The 6,592-nt window shown below is 28.2% G+C and overlaps 1 long non-coding RNA gene across 1 annotated transcript; it reads right to left on the minus strand.

The window, feature by feature from the left end:
* Positions 1-790: 790 nt before the first annotated feature.
* Positions 791-4,052, minus strand: LOC119614770. The gene is made up of 2 exons (XR_005232363.1): positions 3,914-4,052; positions 791-1,302 (listed from the first exon to the last, which is right to left on the minus strand). It is a non-coding gene; the product is annotated as an uncharacterized LOC119614770 (long non-coding RNA).
* Positions 4,053-6,592: the final 2,540 nt, after the last annotated feature.

Raw genomic sequence — 6,592 nt, forward strand, 5'->3', positions numbered from 1 at the left:
TTTATATTGAGTAAGTATTCGGTTCCTACAATGTAAAAATCAGATTATATTCCTAAAGTTTTCATCAATATCATTTAAATTGTTATGATATAATAAAAACGAAATTATTATAACATGTTTATTAATATAGTTATTTAATAAATACCTTTTATCAGAAATCAATACCGAACGAAATTATAATAATTTTCCTTATTAAGCTTCTTACATTGGCAGTTAACATTTTCATCCTAATGTTTGTAAATAAATAACACTCTTTTGTAATAAAAAATCATTTTGCAAAATTCTTAAATGCTTTTTTTTAATTGTTTTATTCAATCAATGTGAATAGTTTATTTTTTCTTCTTTTTTTGATGCTTGTTGATTCTTTATGTTTTTCTTGTTTTCTTGTTTTTTTTTTTTGTATTTTATTTTATTACATACATTATTTGTTGGTTTGTTTTGTTTTTCTTACTATTTTAAATTTATTTTAATATTTATATATGATCAATTAATTAATTTAAATTAATTACTTGTTTTTGTTTGCTTTTTTTCTTTTTTAAGGACTCGTTAACAAGTCGTTATTTAAAAAAACTTAAAGTTTACATCTAAACAAAAAAAATAATAGATAATAATTAATAAAAAGGTAAATAATAATTAATAATATTTACTATATTTATATATATTAATAATATATGCATATACTTTTAGTTTCTGTTTAGGATTTATTCCGTATTAAATCCTTTGCTTTTTAAACATAATTGAGGGAAAGGAGGTTGTTTAACATTTGCCTGTTTTCAAACTATTGTTTTGAGTAAGTGATTTCGTTTTGTTTTGTTTTTTTTTTTTTTTAATAATATTTTACAAATATATCTTAAATGCTAAAAAAACATGTTTGTGGTATTTTTAGAATTCCTTTGTTTCTTTCGTGTTGGATTATTATAAATTTATTAATTTTATTTTGTTTTCACTAAATTGTTTTACTTGAATTTTGTTAAATAATAATTAAGATTTGATTTTCTTTTTTGTATTTTCTGTTAAGATGTATTTTTCTTTCAAGAATTTCTCCTTTTGTTTAAATTCAAATAAAATTTGCATACAATAAATATTGTTGTGTGATTTTTTTATCGGGGGTTAATATATATTTTGTTTTGTTTATTTTTGAGTTTCAATTAAATTATTCTCATAACTTATGATTGGAGGTAAGCCACGTAAGGCCTTCATATAAGCCATCACCAGTTGTTGCACAGGAAGGTTGCACATACCAGTTGCGATCTCGTATTCTAGTTAAGCCTAATTTTTCTTGAATCTCATGAGGTTTCATTGCTAAAATAAGAAGAAAACAAAATTATTCAAATATGTACATATAGACTAGACTAGTATTTTCCGTAGACTATAGAAGAGACTTTAGATTAGGTTATGGACTAGACTATAGACTAAACTATAAACTAGACTATAGACTAGACTATAGACAAGACTAAAGACTAGACTATAGACTAGACTATAGACTAGACTATAGACAAGACTAAAGACTAGACTATAGACTAGACTATAGACTAGACTATAGACTAGACTATAGACTAGACTATAGACTAGACTATAGACTAGACTATAGACTAGACTATAGACTAGACTATAGACTAGACTATAGACTAGACTATAGACTAGACTATAGACTAGACAATAGACTAGACTATAGACTAGCCTATAGACTATACTATAGACTAGACTATAGACCAGACCATAGACTAGACTATAGACTAGAATATAGACTAGGCAATAGTCTAGACTATAGACTAGGCTATAGACTAGACTATATAATAGACTATGGACTAGATTATAGACTAGATTATAGACTAGACTATAGACTAGACTATAGACTAGACTATAGACTAGACTATAGACTAGACTATAGACTAGACTATAGACTAGACTATAGACTAGACTATAGACTAGACTATAGACAGACTATAGACTAGACTATAGACTAGACTATAGACTAGACTATAGACTAGACTATAGACTAGACTATAGACTAGACTATAGACTAGACTATAGACTAGACTATAGACTAGACTATAGACTAGACTATAGACTAGACTATAGACTAGACTATAGACTAGACTATAGACTAGACTATAGACTAGACTATAGACTAGACTATAGACTAGACTATAGACTAGACTATAGACTAGACTATAGTATAGACTAGATTATAGACTAGACTATAGACTAGACAATAAACTAGACTATAGACTAGACTATAGACTAGACTATAGACTAGACTATAGACTAGATTATAGACTAGACTATAGACTAGACTATAGACTAGACTATAGACTAGACTATAGACTAGACTATAGACTAGACTATAGACTAGACTATAGACTAGACTATAGACTAGACTATAGACTAGACTATAGACTAGACTATAGACTAGACTATAGACTAGACTATAGACTAGACTATAGACTAGACTATAGACTAGACTATAGGCTAGACTATAGGCTAGACTATAGACTAGACTATAGACTAGACTATAGACTAGACTATAGACTAGACTATAGACTAGACTATAGACTAGACTAGACTATAGACTAGACTAGACTATAGACTAGACTAGACTATAGACTAGACTAGACTATAGACTAGACTAGACTATAGACTAGACTAGACTAGACTATAGACTAGACTAGACTATAGACTAGACTAGACTATAGACTAGACTATAGACTAGACTATAGACTAGACTAGACTAGACTATAGACTAGACTATAGACTAGACTATAGACTAGACTATAGACTAGACTATAGACTAGACTATAGACTAGACTATAGACTAGACTATAGACTAGACTATAGACTAGACTATAGACTAGACTATAGACTAGACTAGACTAGACTATAGACTAGACTAGACTATAGACTAGACTAGACTATAGACTAGACTAGACTATAGACTAGACTATAGACTAGACTATAGACTATAGACTAGACTAGACTAGACTAGACTAGACTAGACTAGACTAGACTAGACTAGACTAGACTAGACTATAGACTAGACTAGACTATAGACTAGACTATAGACTAGACTATAGACTAGACTATAGACTAGACTATAGACTAGACTATAGACTAGACTATAGACTAGACTATAGACTAGACTATAGACTAGACTATAGACTAGACTATAGACTAGACTATATACTAGACTATAGACTAGACTATAGACTAGACTATAGACTAGACTATAGACTAGACTATAGACTAGACTATAGACTAGACTATAGACTAGACTATAGACTAGACTATAGACTAGACTATAGACTAGACTATAGACTAGACTATAGACTAGACTATAGGCTAGACTATAGACTAGACTACAGACTAGACTATAGACTAGACTATAAACTAAACTAGACTAGACTATAGATTATACTATAGACTAACCTATAAACTTGGCGATAGACTAGACGATAGACTAGACTATAGACTAGACTATAGACTAGACTATAGACTAGACTATAGACTAGACTATAGACTAGACTATAGACTATAGACTAGACTATAGACTAGACTATAGACTAGACTATAGGCTAGACTATAGACTAGACTACAGACTAGACTATAGACTAGACTATAAACTAAACTAGACTAGACTATAGATTATACTATAGACTAACCTATAAACTTGGCGATAGACTAGACGATAGACTAGACTATAGACTAGACTATAGACTAGACTATAGACTAGACTATTGACTAGAATATAGACTAGACTATAGACTAGACTATAGACTAGACTATAGACTAGACTATAGACTAGACTATAGGCTAGACTATAGGAAGGATAGTTAGCATCTCATTTTTCATTATGTATAAGGCCGTTAGAGTTTAATGTTTATTTCATTTAGAAACAATAAATTATTTTACTCACCATTCCGCTAAATCTTGTTTATTAGCAAATATTAATATAATGGCATCTCTCATTTCTCTATCATTTATAATTCGATGTAGTTCTGTCCGAGCCTCGTCAATACGATCCCGATCTGCACAATCCACTACAAATATTAGACCTTGTGGCCTACAAATGATAAAAAAAATAATCAGTCAAACAGAAAATAATTTTCAATGAAAAAATAAAATAAATATTGAAAACTGATCTTGATAAGAAAAGTGTAAAATAGTTTTGTAATAAAATTGCATGAATTAACAATCGTCAATGAAAATACTAATTACCGGTATAATAATGCCGCCATAATGGCCTTATCTTATCTTGTCCACCAACATCCCAGACATTGAATTTGACATTTTTATAGGTGACTGTTTCTACATTGAACCCCACAGTGGGTATTGTTGTTACAGATTGACCTAATTTTAATTTGTATAAAATTGCTGATGTTAAGAAATCAAACAGAAAAAAAAAAGAAAAAAACATAAACGGATGCCATAAATTAATGTGTTTTAGTGATATACTTGTACAAAAGAAAGTAGAAAATGTTTTTATATTGCTTACTTGTTTTGCCTGCTGCATCCAGTCCCAACATTAAAATGCGCATTTCTTTGTTACCAAAAATTTTTGAAAGTAGTTTCCCCATTTCGACAACGACAATGATGCATCAATGGAGTTCAATTGAAAACTGGAAATAGAAATAAAACACATAAGTTGTTATGAAAAATTCTTATAGCAAATGCAAAATGAGAAATCAAGTAGTATTGAATGTAGAAATAGTTTTTTTAATATAATAGTATTATTTAGTGATTTATGATTAAAATTGGTAAACAGCTTTCTAGGATTTTCTATGCAATTTTTAGTGTGAAGAACTTTGAACGGCAAATTGTTATAAAAAGATTTTGGTATATTTATCTTTTTCAGTTTTATTTAGAATACTAGTAACGGGTAATTACAAATTTTAGGGCTCGGATTATAATCCTTGCTAATTCAAATTACCACAGAAACGAATCGTAACTTCTAGTATTGAATTATGAATAAACTTCAAGCATAAACTGCAAGGAACCCTAATAAAATATAACCGGATTATTTTCCGATAATAAATAGGTACCTACAATTACCAAAACATAATAATGGAATAAAACTTCCGTAAAATTTTGTCTAAAATTTGCTTGTTTCAGATCGACCAGCATTATTAAATCCTAATTTAAGTCTCGTGATTCGTTAGCAACTACATTAGTAACCAATCTACTTCGAAATGATTTGAAAGGGAAATATAATTAAATTTGTTTATCAATTTAAATGTATAAAATAAAATTTAGAAAGAAAATTGCTTAGATTTCGATCAATACTGTAGATTTGTATTTTAGAAAAATAACAAGTAATTTAAATTAAAATAAAAATAATTAAAAATAGCCCTAAACTGAACAATAGTAATGTAAAGGAAATCATTGACATCTACATTTTGTCAAATTTAAATTGTTTTATTAATAAAATCGATTTTTATGGCTTATTTAGCCAAAAACATTTGAGGGTGTTAAATTGGGCATTTTGTCAAAAGATAAAAAAAACTTGAAATAAAATCAATATTTAACACTAAATTATGCATTTCAAGTGCAAAATAATGATTCCTATAAAACACGTATCAATTTTGTAGGTCAATGAATTATCATTAAAGTTTTTTTTTTTTTATTTTTGTAAAAAGACATTTCTCTTCGTGTTTACATTCACTCACTTTCAACAATTCATCTCTAGATTTTATTGAATCTTATAATACTGGTACATACAACAATAACAACAAAATGTAAAAAACAACATAAACTGGATTTGTTGTTAACCAACCGTAAACATTACAACATATTGCTGTTGTTGTTATTATTAGTTTATACGATTACTTTAAACAAAAACAAAAAAAAACTACAAAACATAAAATGAGCATAAAGTAATAGGAAATGAATAGTATAGAAGACATAGAAGAGAATGAGAGAGTATGAATGATGGATGAATGATTGAATGAATAAATAAACACACAAAACTTGGGGCGTGATCATCACCACACAACCGTCATCAATGACAGTTTTATTTTTCATCGTTTTTTTTGTTGTTAATTACAACAATAATGAAAAAAGCCACTACAAATAATAAATACAGCAAGAATGACAGCGAAAACTAAAATATGCAAAATATACAAAAACGCGTTGTTCAATTCCACACAAAACTCAAAACGAATGCTATGCTGGAACTCAGTCATTAACATTCTGCTATCAGAAAACCTTTTCCGGCATTCCATTGCTTTAGTTTAAAAAGTTTTAAGAACTCAGTCTTTTAGTTTTTTTTTTCGTATTGTTTTATCAGTCGTTCAAGGCAATTAATATTTGTTTTTTTTCGTTTCTTGTTTTAGGCGTTGTACTATCAAAAAAAAAAAAAAAACACATACACAAACAGTAAATAAATCTCTAATTTGGCTTTAAAATAAATTAATTAACTAACAAAAACCAACAAAAACACAAATTATACAATAACTTCTTTTGTGGTATTTTATAGTTTTTTCGTTTTTTTTCTCTTTGGTCAACATAATCACTTTTGTAGCTTTTTGTTTGAAGCTAAAGCTAGACATTTTTTTGTTTAAATTTCATTTACAATTTATCATCAACATCATCAGTT

The sequence above is a fragment of the Lucilia sericata genome, unplaced genomic scaffold (genome assembly GCF_015586225.1).
Source record: "Lucilia sericata isolate MDLA Ls3-8-SP2 unplaced genomic scaffold, ASM1558622v1 Contig003364F_arrow, whole genome shotgun sequence".
Lineage (NCBI taxonomy): Eukaryota > Metazoa > Arthropoda > Insecta > Diptera > Calliphoridae > Lucilia > Lucilia sericata.